Genomic DNA, 17,642 nt, shown 5'->3' on the forward strand with positions numbered 1-17,642 from the left:
CAAATTCTTCCCTGGATAATGCTCCTTTAATAGATCTGCCTAAAACCTCCACCATTTAAAAAAGCGAAAGGGGGAACGTGGATCTCCATGTCTGACACCTCTTGAGGATTAAAGAACAAGCTTTCGGTAGACGACGGAACCATTTAGCAATAGTATGAAGCCAAATCTCCAAAACAAAGAATTAGGCGCTAAGCTAATATGGAGAATGTTTAAGGGACCATGGTTGAAATGATTAAATATTCTACAGCATAATATTTGAAAGATAATGCAGATTCAAGTCTCTAAACAACAATTAATCTTCCAAAAGGATCATGGATGCAGAATTTCATGTTGGAGAGTAGACCTCTCGTTTGTTATCATTTAACATGGGATATACATGATGGTAGATCTGCTTGTTTCTGGGATGCTTATTGGTGTAGTCACTCAAGCATTGGCAGTTTGATGGGGATGTACTAAGGCTTTGCTGTCTCAAAGATAGAGGGTTAAGGTAGGGATTATATGCAAGTGAGCATGGAGGTTTGTGTTTTGCACTGGGATGGAAGCAGCATAAGATGCTCCCTTGATCTGATATTTTTTGTACCTTTTAACTCACTGCAATTTAATCAAACAGTGTTTTTGCTGATTACTGAGTTTTCTAATTTGTTCCCGATTGCATTACTTAGAAATTTTCAGATTTCATTCAATATAGAAAACAATACATAATAAATAATTGCAATAGAAGACTAAATGCTGAAAATACATAAGTTCATTCACGCTTCATATACATTGTCCAAGCATTACAAATCAGATTCAACAGCATTGCAGACCCAGAAATTGTCTTCAAAACTTAGTTATAACTTATGACTTCCTAAGTCTGCATCAGACTTTCAACAGCCCTAATGACGCCCAAAAGAAACTAATATCTCAACATTAGCTTGCGGATTTAATACTCCAGGCGGTGCGGCTAACAGGCATCAGCAGTAGAGGTCCTCCAAGTTACAGCTTCAGGCCCTATATACCCTCAAACGCCAAGTCCAGGAATACCACACCAAGCATAAATATAAATGCAGCAATAAGAAGAAGCACTGCCTAGGCCAGAAGTACATGGTCAGTATAACTATAAATATAAAATATGCAGCTACAGCAATATGAATGTGGTACAGCCAGGCATTAGTACACAGACGTAGATATCTTCAAGACCTTCAATGAACAGATCTGAAGAATTTCAACTCTATAACTGATAAACATATCAAGGGTGTATTGTTTGTTTCCTGGAAATAGTAACCAATGACTTTGCAAACTGTATCACTTAGTGACCCTCCTGGCTGTGTCTTTCAACAATGAGGAGAATGGGATTCATGAGGGATTTTGTACTCACAAACCCTATCTCTCCAACATTTCATAGGCTTTTCATTTCATCCAGTACGCATGAAAGTGAACTCTTCGAAGCCTTTTATAACTCTCTGATAGAGCTCAACCACTCATCTTACCAATGTGGGATAAAGAAACATAACTCCTTATTTACATTTTATGTATCAAATGTGTTATTTAATAAGGGGGCCTTTATTACAGAAATGTTTTCCGCTTAACTATAGTCCCACATTAACTAGGTTAAATATGTATTTTAATTTTATTTATGCATAAATAAATCATATCAATGATATGAAATCTCCTACCAATATTAACCATTAACCATGAACATGACTGTCATCGATGATCTTAGCCCTACCCAGAAAACTTACTGTACTATAAATAGTATGTCATACTATATCCAGAGACATCAGATTAAAGAGTAACAAAAAGTGCCTAGGCCCAATGGCCTCAAAGTCTCTTAAATTTCCTAATTAGCCTAAGAGACCATGGAGAAATAGTCTAATGACAAACTCATACAATATGTGCTAGAAAGGGGATATTACAGTCTGCCCTCCCCAATATTGCTTGTCCTCAAGAAATTTCAACTTTGAATGCTACAAGATCTATTCACTCTGCCATGTAGCATCTTCCACTCATAGAATCCTCCATTGGACTAGGAAATCCTTGATGCTTCTCTTTTGAAGTGGCCTTTCCCTGGTATCTATGATAGTAACTCTGTTGATAGCATCACATTGTGATGTTGAGCCTTCTTGAGCCTGGGAATATGAAATACATTATGGACATTACTATTGGTTGGTAACTCTAGCTCATAGGCCACCTCCCAATGCATTGTGAAACTTTGAATGGAACATAAAATGTGGATTGAGTTTCTTAGCACCAGTTTTCTTCAGTGAAGATTGTCTATGAGGTTGGAGTCTAAGATAAACCAGATCTCCCACCTCAAAGTTTTTCTCAACCTTATGTTGATGAACGCACAACTTCTATTGGTATTGCATATGCTAGATATTCTCCTTCAACACCCTTAGGTCGATGCAAGAGCATCTTGGGTTTGGAGCAATCTGGCATCAACCAAAAATATTATGTTTCCAATTCGTGCCACTTTGCCAGTTTGTACAATCTGGGAGATCAATCCATCAGTTCTTCATATTATGGAGTTAGCTTTTGCGATAATCGGACTATATTCGGGACCTATCTTGGATCATGTTCCTAGGTTCGCAACTTATTTGGATCTGTGTTGCTCAAGTTATGAATCGTTCTCTCTCGGGTAGCGTGCTCTTATCTATTCTTGCTCCTAGTCGTGGAATTTGGATTTGCGATGGAGATCTACAGGTTGTGATCTTTAGTGGCATGTCTAACTAGGCTATTGGATCATGTGAGGACCTAAATCCGAAATCACAAGCTCTAAAACAGTTTATGCCATGAGTTCCTTATGATTTAGGATCAGACCTATTTGTTGTATTACGTTCCCTGTTATTGGGGGATATTACCAATCTTAAGGCTGGTCTGTATGTCATGATGCCTATACATGTGATGTAATGGATCGCTTGAGTGGGAGTAATCTTGTGGTAGAAGTTATAATAGGAAGATTGGATTCAATATCAACCTCCAAAGTTTCTCGAGCAATCAGACTTATTGGCCTGACATGTAGGAAGGCATGTGTATTACCAACTAAATATAATTCGATTTCCTATTGAATAAAGGCGGATCTGGCATTGTTCTATCCATTCCTTGTTGTTTTGTTGTGTTCACTCTTTATGCACACTTGGACAGATCTCATTGAGGTCCCTCCATCTAAGGATAAGGTTTGTGTTCTTGTCGAATTGAGTTGCTAAACCAGAAGTGGAGAAGCCATAGTTGATTTGTTGTGGGGTGGCAGAATTGAGATCTGACCCACAATTGCAGAGGGTAGCAAAATGGTTCATGGAAGGAGAGATGTAGATCCTGCAGTTATGGATATGTTGAGACAAATTGCTGCTAGACTTGAAGCAGTAGAAATTGCCCAAAGAAGAGGAAGACCTTTAAAGATGTGAGTGATGAAAAGACTAAGGAAGCAGTTGCAGGGGATGTTGAACCTGTACTTGAGCGAGGGGGTGAAAGATTCCTGAGAGCCCGAACTAGAGATAATGCAAGATCACATTTCAATTTTCCTAAATATGATGGTAAGCTAGATTCAGATGAATTGCTTGATTAATTACTAAGATGGAAAAGTATTTTGAATTTTTGAGTATAAAAGTACAGATGCAAATAAGAAGGTGAAAATTGCTAGCACTAAGTTGAGGACACGCATTACTATGGTGGGAATATTTGCAAATAGATAGACAGAAGCGAGGAACGGAAAAGATCAAGTCATGGGACAAGATGGTGAATAAGTTGAAGAATGAATTCTTGTCTGGTGATTATCAAGTTAGTTTGTTGACGAAGATGCAGTTTATTGACAAAGATGCACAATTTAAAGAAAAAAGAATTTACTGTAAAGGAGTATACCAAAAAAATTTGTAGGTTGGATATCCGATCTGCACACATGGAAGATTACGTTCAGAGAATTGCAAGATACCTAAATGGTTTGAGGACATCTATACAGTATGAGATTAGTTTGGTTAAGATGTAAAATATTGAAGAAGCTACCAATTTTCCATAAAGGTTGACGAGACATTGAACAAGAGAAAAGAACATAAAGTGGAAGAGATGGCAGATTTCAAAGAGGTAGGACATTTACCAAAGGAGGAAAATCTTGTTCAGATCCGAGCAAAGGAAAATCCGAATGGAAAGAAGAAAGTTCATACTAAGGAAGAGGAGGTTACCCTACAAATAATTACTATAGATAAGATTAGATAAAGAGAAATTTATTAATGGCCAACAAGCGACCACAGAACGGATCAAAGGGACTGAGGGAACCACAAGAAAGAAATCCAATAGCAAGAGCACCAAACGGTGACTAGAAACAACAAGAAAAGGGAAAAAGAAAGAAATGAGAAGAGAAGATAAGAGTTTTCTCAAGGGACCTTGTTTCGAATATGGAGAAAAAGGTCATAGAGCATTAGTGCACATGAGGAAATTCAAGCAAGAAGACAATAATAGTAGCAGGAATGCATTCCACTCTTGGACAGACTAATCAAGGACCTTGCTGTGACATATTAACATTCCTTAATGATGAAAACATTCTAAAAATAAATTCATCCATCAAAGTTGGAGGAAGGACCAGGTAGGTAAGAGGTATAGGGTTGATCTCCAAGGCAAGAGGGATATGTTTCCCTCTTGGGTTTAGACTAGCCAAGCTATGGGACCTCACTACAATGTCATAACATTCCAGTATGGTATAGCACCTAGGCATGATGAGGGAAGGCAAGCACCCATTGAAGTCACTTTGGGGGACGCTATTGGACTAAGGGTTGAGGCTCTACCCAAGGGCTTAGTGAGGTATTGTTGGCTAACCTTAGATGACCCAGCCTATACATAAATATTGTTGTTATAGCACCTAGGCATGATGACCTAGCCTATACATAAATTTTGTTCTTATGAGCTATAGCACCTAGAATGGTAGCCTGGCCTATACATAAATATTGTTTAAATGAGGTATAACACCTAGGCATGATGGCCTAACCTATACATTAACATTGTTCTAATGATGTATAGCACCTAGGCATGATGAGCTAGCCTACACATAAATATTGTTCTTATAAAGTATTGCACCTAGGCATAATGAGGGAAGGTGAGCACCCATAAAGTCACTTTGGGGGAAGCCTTGGACAAGGGGCCGAAATTCTACCCAGGGGCTTAGTGAGATCACCTCGGCCAACCTTAGATGACCTAGCTTATACATTCATATTGGTCTTATAAGAAATAAACATAAGTATTATAATACATAATGGAAAATAGTTACTCCAAACTTTGATTTTCATAACTATTTATATTCAAATTCTTTAAGAATGATAGTAATATGTATACACACATTTTGGAATTATATAGATATGCTAACTTGTGTTCCCTTTGTGTAGGAAGAGCACGATGATGAATTAAACTTTCCCAGCCTCAACTTATTTGATTACAGGGTTTGATCATTAGAACAATGTTTGCATTATGTGTATACATTGTGTATGCTTCCACATTCATGTGTATACATTGTGCATGCCTCATGTATTCATCCATTAATATGTATACTTTGTGTATGCTATGAACCTATCATGATCACACAATAGAAGCCTCGCACATCAGTTGCTTGAGGACAAGCAATTTTGGCAAGGGCAGACTAGCATGACTGCTTCCCTGGATAATACCTAGTAATAGACAAAGATTATAATAGTAAAATAATAATAATAATAATATTGTTATAAATAAACTAAGCAACCTACAAATATTACATAAAAATAAATAATAATAACATTCCAATAAATAAACCAAACCTCACATATTCGAAATATAATATAGTTTATTATCAAATCAATTATATTATTAAAATGAATAATACATATATTTGATAAATAACAATAATATAAATGCATAACATCCCTAGCTATTTTTCTGTTAATACTCAATTAATGGCTCTGCAAGATATTGCAAACACTTTTGCAGCAGGGGCTAGGGCTTTTTCTTCCTGAGCAAACCATCTAAATCCTTCCCATCTAGACCAGCACAATCAAGTTTTCCTTTGTTAGGAGAGAATTTGAAGGATAACGGGTCCATTCTTTTGGAATGACTACAATGACAGGAGGCTTCTTTCAAAATAGAGATTTCCTCCATTTCACAGCCATTAGCAGGAAATGTGAGACCCCTCCTCGTATGTACTTATTAAATATGAATTCCTCCGTTAAATCCGTTATAGGAGATTTGAATGGATAGGAAGTAACGTTTTTAGGTTTAGGTGTCGTAATGGAAATTGAGATCAGTTGATACATTCATGTTTGTCACTCCATGATTCGAGACTTACAACATTGATTCGACTATCTAAACATTGATTTGTACTAATGATGATATGAGGCACTTCACCTTAGGATAATGATGTTGATTACGGTACCTTGATGATTAGGTTATATACATTCAAATAGTTCGGTATGCTCTATTGATGATGTTTATGATGTTTTAGGTATACATTGCATTACGATGATTATTTCAGTATTTCAATTCGAACTAATGGATATGTTATGATGATTCAATTATGAGATTTGTGATGATTAAACATGTGTGCACAAATGAGAAAGGTTATTTGTTTATCGTACAGGTAAAGTAAATCAACGCATACAGACAATAGAACACGAACAGCAGAATTATATTCGCAATAGTAGATTCATGATGCTTTACAATGATCCCAGACGGGATATAAATACTACCGCTGAACCTTCCCGAAGGAGTCCGTCGGCCACAATTATTCTATCCGCTACAAATTATTTACCGCCGGACCGTCGGCTACAGAATATCGAAACACCGCCGAACCGTCGGCTACAGAATACAAAACACCGCCGGACCGTCGGCTACAGAATACCGAAACACCACCGGACCGTCGGCTACAGAATACCGAAACACCGCCGGACCATCGGCTACAGAATACAAAACACCTTCGGACCGTCGGCTACAGAATACTGAAACATCGCCGGACTGTCGGTTACAAAATACAGAACACTGCCGGACCGATGGCTACAAAATACAGAACACCGCCGAACCGGCGGCTACAGAATACAAAATACCGTCGGACCGTCCAGTCGGCTAACATTATTTAAATGAAAGTTTTAATATTTTGATCAATGTGATAATGCAAATTTGGTTTAAATATATGAATTTGATGTTACCAAACTATTGATATTTGAAATGAGTGTGCAGGATAATTAACCATGGCATTTATCAGAGAATCAGTAATTGACCTTATGTGCAAACTATAAGACTAAAGTTGAATCCAATAAAGTGATTCGAACCTCATTGTCAATTGTTTTATTTGTATCATAATCTTAATGTGTGTATCATTCTGTATTTTGTAATGTGTTGAATGTTATGTAACAGTGAATCTTAGGGTGTCACTTGACACTCGTAATACGCATATGTGTATTAGCATGTTAATTAGGATTGGCAATATAACCCGTTACCCAAAGATTGATTAAGTTAGCAATCTATATTAATTACCCTAATTAGGGTTTAGTGGAAAGGTTACATTCTTAGGGTTTTTTAAAGATCAAATATTTCAAGTCAATTATATAGGTCCTAAAATGATCCCAGAGGCCAAATTTAATGTAATCCAAGTGCCTAAGTGGTATGTGTATGGGTTGAGAACCTTTTCCACCCTTCTAGGACTTCCTAGCAATATTTATGACCCCTAAAATATCTCATTTTCCTTTAGTGCAAATTTTGACCATCTTCATGAGGTTTGTCAAGTTTACACTTCTCCTAAAAAGTTGTCTTGATGGTAGGAATAAGTGGGAAGACCATAGAAGAATTAAGTCAAGTCTAGAGTTATTGCCATTTTGGGTGGGTGAGTTTAGAAGCCTATTTAATGGCCATTTTGAGAGTTGAAATTTGTTCACCCATTCTCTACATTTAGAGAAAGTCAAACTTGGAATTGAAGAGGAAGAAAGATTTAGCTCATCTCAAAACTCCATTGCCATAACCTTTGTGAGGGTAGGATTCTTCGTGGCCATGTTATTCATGCATTGTTCATTGCTTGCTTATGTAAATCTCTTGCATGTGTGTATTTCGTGTTTGTGTTGGAACATGTGAGGGATGGGTATTTGTGGATTTTCTATTTGCTTTCTTTTCATATTTTCCTTTTGGTTTTGTTCGGAAAACTATTAAGGGTGTGTTGGCATTACTCACCCTCAGATAGGGCAAAAGTGGCCATGTACAGGAGAGGGGCTTTCGTTGGACTCTGAGTCAATGCAAAGTCTCTTCTCATATTGAGTAGAGGGAGAAAGTAAGGTGTTATGGGTTCTTGTCAATACAAAATGATTTTTGGTTTGGGGAGATAAGGGGAGACAAAGAATGGAAGTTCATTGTGATTTATTAGCCTTGGAAGAGGCATATGATTTGTATTCATGATTGACATCTCCTACCTGAAAAAATCCACCTTCTCCCTAGTCATAGGTTCATTTTGAAACCTATTGTGCAAACCTTGGATGGGAACTATTTGTTAAGTGTGTCCTTGTGATTGTCTGAATGCCACCCAGTCAATTACTAGTTCTCCTAAGCTTGGGGTGTGGCCTCACATCGAGGCCTTGGTTGGGAGGTGAGCTCTCCATGGTTGTCTTTTTGTATTTGCAGATTGCTTGGATAGTACCTTGATATGGAGCAAAACCGAACTCAAAATTGTCATGGTGTTCTTGAGTTCATTGTCATGGAGACTTCCCCTTGTGATTCCATTGAATCTTGTTATATGCTATAAAAGGAAAGTTGAATGTCTATTGGATCTATTGGATTTCAATCTTCCTAATGTAGTTGTTATCATAATAAGGGGAAATATGATCCTGATGTATAAAATTTGATAGTAAAAATTGAGAACATGTTAAACGGAATTCATTGTAAATCTCTTGTAATTGATTGGTATAGGATGAATGCAGAAATGTAGTTGTTTCACAATTCACTTCTTGTACCTTTGAAAATTCAATTCTAAATGCAAAGTGCTCAATTGTATTATAGGTATTGATGTTATATGAAGCTATTTATATTTGGTTATGGCTATGTTCTATAGGAAATTGGATTCAAATTTGATGTTCAATTAGTAGGGTTACCCTGGTTGTATTTAAAATTGCCAAATTGAAATAATTGGATTATCAAAATTTGGTTAAACAAAAGAAGAGAATATAAGCTAACACACTATTAACATAATCTAAACACGTGAATAATCTAAACAAATGAATAAGGTTCCTAATAACACTTAGCTTTGTTGAAACTTTACCACAAAGTCCCCTTGAAAAGTTCTCACAAAAAAAAAAGTTTCAAAAAAATACAATTACCCAAAATGAGCATCCACAGGATGTTGGTTAATACATGGGAGCTTTTTACATTCAAAAAGGTAACAGGGAATATTCCCTAGATACCTTCACCTTGATTTCAAATTAACTTTTTCAATAAGGTAAAATACAAATAATTCAAAATTAGGGGACATCTTTAAGTAAATATAAAATACCCATCATCACTTTTGCAAGTGGAGGGAAAAGACTTATAAAAAAAATCATATGTATAGTTGAAAACATTTAAGAAGAATGGGATGGGACATCCATGGTCCCCACCCCCACTCACATTTCCCTTCCTCCCCAAATTGGGATGCAGATCTGCAAGTAGGCAAGTAATAAGTCAAACAAAATTTAAACTGCAAAGTGTATACCATTTCAACATACCTTTATTGCCCCTCCTTTCTTGTAAATATACCATTGTGATGAGAAAGCTCATAAAGAAGCGTAAAAATGTGATGACATCACCTATCTTCTCCTTACCATGCATACCCACCCATCATCCCCTCTTGCTGTTTTGGACGTTTTGTTAGGATGGCAGTTTGAATTAAATGCAAGCCAATACAATGGTATTAACTTTTCCCCACCACCTTCACTCTTTCCCAAACACCAATGTTTCCTCCTCCTTTCCCAATACATTGATTTTCCTTCTGACCTCTGCCATGCGTATCATTCCACATCCCATTTGTTGTCTTGGACAATGGGCAGATCTTTCATGAGGAATGCAGCATTTAATATCTTACCTTGTTGGTGATTGGGGAAGAAATGTCCACCTCATCCATCACCATCCCCTATGCACCTGACATACAGCAAGGATGGGCTTGCAGCTTGGGAAGCATCCTAGCCACTTGGGTGACGTGCAATAGCATGGGGAAGTGTGTGTAAGGGTTTGGGACCACTTGTCAAAGTGGTGTGGGTTTGGATAGTTAGAGATAAGAAAGTAGGGTTTAGGAATAGAGGTATGTTTAGTTATGATTAATTTTGTTTAGTTTCTTATTAATTTTATTTAAGTTTAGTTGTAAATAGAGTATATTGATTGAACATGTAGGTGGTCATAAAAATTTTATAATTATGTTTTAGAAGATTGTGTTTAGTTGAGTAAAAAGGGTGCTATAGACTTAATTTAGTGTTTGTTTGTTTGTTATTATAGTTTTAAAAGATGGTAATTCTTGGATTAGGAAAAAAGTGTTTTGTGAGTCATATATTTATTAAATGAGTAGATGATAATACTAGAAAATGAACTTGTATGTTAAAAATTATAATTTAATATTTAAATAAGGTTTCCATCAAGGGTCATTAGCAATAGTATCTTTAGATGTAGTGTTAAAATGGGATAGTAATAAAGAATGTCAATGAGATTGTGGATTTAAGTTGTATAATGTTGAATTATTAATCAATGACTTGAGATTTCAATATGTCTAGATAGGATATTTATCAAAAAATAATAATTAATTATTTAAGGCTTGATCTAGTAACTTTATCCTTAAGGGTATAAATGTTCAAAAGTCTTATAGGACAAAAGTTAACATGATAACTTGTTAAGACGTTTGGGGTATGTTAGAAGATGAGTTCATGTTGTGATTAGTTTAATGATAAATATTTAACATTTTTAATTAGTTCTAATTAGGTTATGATAATATCCGGAATTAAATATTAGTATGTTATGATGGGGTAACCTTTAAATGCAGAATTAGGTTGATAACCTAATAGAGGTTAGGAATATGATCTAAGGATGAAACGAACGTTGCGGATAACTTAATAATCAATATTTAAAGATTTCAATTAGTATAATGGTTCATTTTAATAATGGGAGTTAAGTATTAAGGTAATTGATGAACTTATCGAAGATCCAAAACCAGTTCACCTAGGAGATTGAACCGGCACATCAAATGAATATGAAATAACTTGATAACCTAATAGAACTTATGAAACTTTATGAACATAATAATGTGCCTTACGTGGTCAAAGTAAGGTTGACTTAGTCAATAATTAGGGTTTGAACTTGAATGCACCCTATAAGGGTGAAATTTTGAGATGTCAGAACATGAATTACTTGGACTTAACCTAACTCAAACCTAAATAAATTCAACCGAAGAAATAATGAAACCTAAATACCCTCGAACATGATGTCATAGTTTGACTATGGTTTAATCAACCAATTTATTCAACCCGACCTAGGTGTTCCTGTAGTACTGGAACCTAGGTTTTTGAACCCATGCAATAGGATGGTATACCGACCCTACATTCTTATATGATATAATCTAGAACTCAACTTTGTACCTAGACCCTATAACTCGAAACTACTATACCATGTTATCACCCTTCTACTAACTACTCCATGATGATATACATTTTGTGTAAGTATGTGTGTTAACATAGTTGTCATTACCCTTTTAGTATGTGTTAAACATGGTGTTATTTAACTACTTTTTTTTAAAATTGTTGTGTTTTTGCCCCGATTTTTGGGCATGACACGAAACAAGCCCGCTTTGGGTTTTGGGTGCTCTTGGAATAGAGCGGTCCTATCGCAATGGTGTCCCCTTCCATTATAGCACATGGATCGTAGATTATTGTTTTGGATGCGATCACTTGGCTTTTGGTGAGGCTCAACCCACAAAAAATGGAGACAAATAGGCTAGCAAAGTGGGGTCATAGTTCTATTCACATCTTGTCCCGTTATAGCTAGGGTTTGGTAAGAAGTTGGGTCCACCAAAGGTAAAGCCCTTACCTATTTCTACCAAAGAGCTTTCATTGATTCTCGATGAGCCTGCAAACACGGAATTAACTCACAATCTTTCATCTTTTTCTAAGATGGGATTAATTGAGCGATTTAGAGGACTTTGGCCAAGTTTGCAGCAATTGCAAACCTAGATAGCTAACAACTAGGAGCCCATTCTCTCTAGTCTAGTTCAGATATACCCTACAGCTAAGGGTTTCACTATAGTTTTTAAAAAGATTCAAGATAGGAGCAATATTCTATGTGATTGGGTTTGGTATTGGGAAGAGAAGTTTGTGTTGAAGTTGAAATCTTGGGATACAAATTTCAACCCAATTGCTTGAGTGTGTGACAAAATTTCAATCTGTGTAAGGATCCCTAACCTTCCCCTTCATTTATGGTTTAATACTTCTCTTGAGGCATTAGGGACTTGCTAGGAAATTTTTTCTAGATGAGGATTCCTCCAATCTATATCACTCTACTTTTGCATGTATCTTAGTGGAAATGGAAATTGTTGAAGGGCTTCTTGTTAATATCAAGATTGATACCTCTAAATGATTGGAAGGTATATTATTTAGATGCAGAATCTATTTTCAAACTAGTCATATGACTGTGAAATGTGACAAAGTGAGACCACTGAAGGATGTTTTGTGGTGGAAAGATGTGACTCTGCAACATTATACAGTAAAGAAGAAAGGGGAGAAACAAAAGAGCTTCTTTCAAATTGTTATGGGGGAGACAATACAAAATGATACATGGTCCACTTAGCAAGGGATGCTTCCAGGAAACCTAGCTCCGTGTTGATGGGAGTGGGAAGGGAACTACAACATAATACTGGTGTGGGTACTCATGAGGGCAGAGAGAAAAGTAAGTTGTTGAGTTCCCAAGTGCATGACCGAAAATAGCGCTAAGAAAGGACTTGCCCAACAAGAAGTATCAGAGGTAGAGGATTAGGAGTGGTTTAGTGAGAATAGCTTTATTGGTTGGGAGACTAAAGCTACTCGATTGGAAGATGGATGATAGATTGTGAAAAGGAAAAAGGAGAGGTCAAAGGAACAATCCTTTGATATGACCCTTCATTCACATACCTAGGCTAGAGACAAAATGTAGGACCTTTGGTTGCTCTCTTACTTTGATTGTTGTTTTAATGATCTATTTATGGATCTTTATCTATCATAGATGAATGCAAATAGATGATATGGGTTGTAGCCTTTTTTGAGTTGTATCTGCTAAGAAATGTGGCACCTTTTGTAAAACTTTTATTGATATAATAAAAAGTCAATATTATTGTTCAAAAAAAACTATAATATAGATATATTTTATATATAAACATCATTATAAATACAAATATTACATTATTACATATAAGATGTATTGTATATATACAATGAGTGCATAAATCTTAAACATGTTATAATAATAGAATATATTTATAAGAAATATAAATGCCCTATATTTACCTAATAGTTATTGCAAATTAAGAATATATATAATAACATAACAAAAACGAATTCATAGTTGTGCCTATTGGAGGAATATATAATAGCCTTCACCGTAGACTAAAAAGGAAGGGGTGATTTTATATCACAATCAACAAGCAAATGGAATCAGTGAGGAAGGAGAATTGCAAAGTGTCACCAGAGTATATATCCATATAGCATGATAAATATAGGCTTTTAGGGCTCCCCATTCTCTTCTTTTGTTGGTTGTCCATCTTTGCAATGTCCAAACCACAGTATTGGTAATTACAATTAATTTTATATAATAGAAATATTGCATTTCTAAGTGTGCTTCATTATTCTAATTGTGGATTTGAGGGAAAAGTATGTAAGGTCCCAACTGTGGACATTATAGAAACAGCACCAGATGCACCTCGACAATTTTTGTGACAGTGCTACAAATGAAAATGAGATTAGAAAGAGGGTGTGTTCCAAGTTGTCATTCAATATGATCAAAGCATGCAAGATCCTACAAGTGCCTAATCAAATGGAAGTGGATATCAATATGATCCAAAAGTGATACAACCCAAAAAAGGAAAGGACCATCCATCCATATGATTGGTTACAGTAGGATATATCAGATATTAATTCATTATCTGCATCGGTTCTAGAATTCACAAAAAAATGATGGGTTGATCGATAGATCAACGAGCTAAAGGTTCTGAAGGATAGCTTTGACATATAAATTAAGGGGTCATCATCTATTGAGGGATGAGAGATGAAGGCGACCTCCGAGAGAAAGAATTGAAGGAGGAACCTCGCTAGGAAGTGTCGAGCAAAGAAAGGGAAGGGTGTTGCTCAAGAAGTGCAAGCAATAAGTAGGCCTAACCTTCATATTGAAGAACTTAGCACAATAGGAAAACATTGGGGACTTCTTTATCTTCACCCTTTCGGACTCCACATTTACAAGAGATGGGTCTTTTCAACGGGGAAATAGAAACAACCAAAAATAAGGGATAGAACAAGAAGATCACATGACTAGGCTAGTGTAAGGCAGTCTATCAAGAAACTACCCAAGAAAGAAGCAGAGAGAAATATGTTGCCACTAAGGAAAGTCTCAGTGCCATCTTAGAACGAGAAATGATGAAAATAGAGGTTCCTATAGTAGAAGCAAAAATTCCTACTATAGAGATGAACATTCATATTACAAAGGCGATGGCCCACAAGATGACGGTAGAAAGTCTTATAGCCAAGGAAGAGATTGATGTGAGAGCAATGTAAAAGTAAGAGCAATTGTCATCCTGGAATGATCGAGATGTTACCATTCTATAGTAGTTAAGGAAAAGGTCACTGAGAAGTCAGCAGAAAGAGGTTGACCCAAAATTCAAGTTGCATGAAAAAATGAACTAAGTCAACAAACCAATGCAAAAAGGGAAGACCAAGAAGTTTACAAAGGGCGTCAAAGGAAAGCCCACATCTAAAAATCTATATTTTGCAGTGTCTACAATCGATAAGACAAAGGATCAGATTAGTATTGATGAGTACAATATGACAAAGTTTGATCTAGACCATCCCTTTCGAGAAGAAGTTATTAAAAAGATCAAGGATTCTACACAGGAGATCAAAGATAAGATGAGAAAACTAGAAGTGAAATATCAGAAAATGGAAGGCAAGAACAAGGCCTTGTAAGAATATCTAAATAGTCTATCTCATCTGATGAGAAAAGGTCAAGCTTGTGTTCCTTATATGGCTTTTTCGGCTGAGCCAGTGGAGGATATCGAAAGAATCGAACAGATTTCTCATCATGCAAAAGCTTGGGTAGAGCGAATCTAAAATGAGGCATACAGATTTGACGAAGATCTAGAACAAATTCATGAAAGGGCATTGGTCATCCTTTCTAGGATACATTGCATGGATGAGTCATGGGAAGAAGAAACATACCTATTGAGATGAGGTGATCTCACACTTGTAGAATCTAATTAAGACTCCCAAACAAATGTTGGGTGACGATGGACTGGTGAGAAAGAAGCATATGACTTTGCCTAGTGGTATAGCATAGTAATCATGGAAAAGGGGATGTTTTAGCATTTCAGCAAGGAATCTACTCAATTGAAGAAGGTTATGCACACAACCCAAGACATTATGCTAGATTGGGAAATTAGTTTGGGCAAGTTTGAGCCAAAGATGATGCCCATGAATTCAAATAGGAATCAATGTCAAATATCAATGTGGATGAGTTGGAGATCATATTGAGCGAATTCCATGCATTCAAATGACAAGGTCAAACATAGGCTATTCTGGGCATAGATGTATTTATTGCATAGTGGGTATTTATTACCTCACTAAGGTAGTGGCTCTCTCCTTATTGGTCCATGTGGACCCCTTATTACTTGCCCTGGCCTTAATAAGGACTAAGGTGGCAAAATCTATTTGATCTAAGCCACTCATCGTAATCAAGAAACTATATAAAGGCCTCATTTCTCATTTGTAAAGGACAGAATCTTGAGACTGTTGCTATAAGCTACGATGTCAATAAAGTTATCATTGAAGTTTGGTGATCACTTGATCTGTCTTAGTGCTTGCTTGTTCTCTTATTCCCTCATTTAGATTAGACTAGTTAGATAAAGTATTTTGATTTCAATGAAGAGTACAATGATGTTTTGATGAATTTCATAGTTCATAAGTTTGTTGGTTTGTTGATTGTAAATCATTATGTAGAGTTAGCTTTAACACCACTTTTATGGATAGTTAACTTCTATCATTCAATGTGCATTATTCATTTTGATAGTGTTCATTATGGTATGAAAATCATTTGCATAACCCACTGAAGATTGTCCTAGTTCTTGTATGGTTCTAGTTTATCTTGGCGAAGCGAAGTTTGGTTATTTTGGATTTGTCCATAAAAGCACTATTTATTGTTGTCATTAACCCTAGGATTAGAATAGAATTCCTAAACTCTTTCCCCTTTACTCCCCGCATATTTGTGAAAATCCAAAAAAAGTACTATATTGCAATATATTTCTATAGCTCCCACATCCAGTTTCATGTGAAAGTTTGGTTATTTTGGATTTGTCCATAAAAGCACTATTTATTGTTGTCATTAACCCTAGGATTAGAATAGAATTCCTAAACTCTTTCCCCTTTACTCCCCGCATATTTGTGAAAATCCAAAAAAAGTACTACATTGCAATATATGTCTATAGCTCCCACATCCAATTTCATGTGAAATCATAATACGAGGACCCATCCCCCCCCCACTTTTGCACCATGCACTAGGGGCGTGAACGCACTAGGGATTTAGCGACTCCGTTCCCCCATCCCCAATAGCACCAACGGCTTCCACCACCTCCGTCAAGGATGGGGAACATCCTGGTGTTAACTATTTGTCGATTTGACTATTTATGTTCAATGTTCAATATTCCCCTTCAATGCAACGTTCAAATATTTACTCTTTTACATATTTATATGTTATATTTCAATACATCTTTTCATAACTAGCATCTTAAGTACCATATGTATAGTATATACAACCCCCCCCCCCCCGATCCCCTATCACCGTCCCCCCGCCGTCCCCATGCCGTCACCAAATTAAGGTGCCTCTGTCCCCCCGTTCCCCAGTTGGTGTAGGGCACCTCCCTAATTTTTGGTTTTTGGAGTTGTTAGGGGTTAATTAGGTATGTGTGTGATAAATAAGTTCCAAGAGTCCTTGAAGTACAACTAGTCCAAACGTAAGAGCCAAATTGCTCACTAGGTCCTAGGTTGCTCAAAAGTTGCTCAATGAGCAAAAAGTTGCTTAATAGATCAAATTTGATTAGGAATGGGCAACTAAGGTGTTTGATTACCTAAATAGGTCCTAGGTATCTTATCTAAGGTCCTAGAATGGTTCTAGATGGACCCATGTGGCCAAAAGATGTAAAGAGCAAAAATTGCTCAAAAGTTGCAAAGTTGCTTGAGCAACTTTTGCAATTTTTGCAAAAAGATGCAATTAGTGATTTGGGAAGTTGTAACTACCAATGCTCGAGTATATGAGAATGGGGGATCATATTTGGAAGGGTTCAAAGGTTTACCATCAGATTTTGCACATGTGGACCTGTTGTACAAACAATTTACTGAGTTTTTCATTGTTTAATGCTATAGTGCGACTGTGTACAGATTGGTACAGGAGATTAAGCTTATGATTTTTATAGAATAGGTTTCCCTCGTTCT

The 17,642-nt window shown here is 36.4% G+C and overlaps 1 protein-coding gene across 1 annotated transcript in view; it reads right to left on the reverse strand.

Moving 5' to 3' along the window:
• Positions 1-17,642, reverse strand: part of LOC149547547 (alcohol dehydrogenase-like 6) — a 94,795-nt gene that overhangs the window by 12,688 nt on the left and 64,465 nt on the right. The gene's annotated exons all lie outside the window — the stretch shown is intronic.

This window comes from Cupressus sempervirens, chromosome 7, assembly GCF_028749045.1.
Source record: "Cupressus sempervirens isolate cs-2001-9-10 chromosome 7, ASM2874904v1, whole genome shotgun sequence".
NCBI lineage: Eukaryota > Viridiplantae > Streptophyta > Pinopsida > Cupressales > Cupressaceae > Cupressus > Cupressus sempervirens.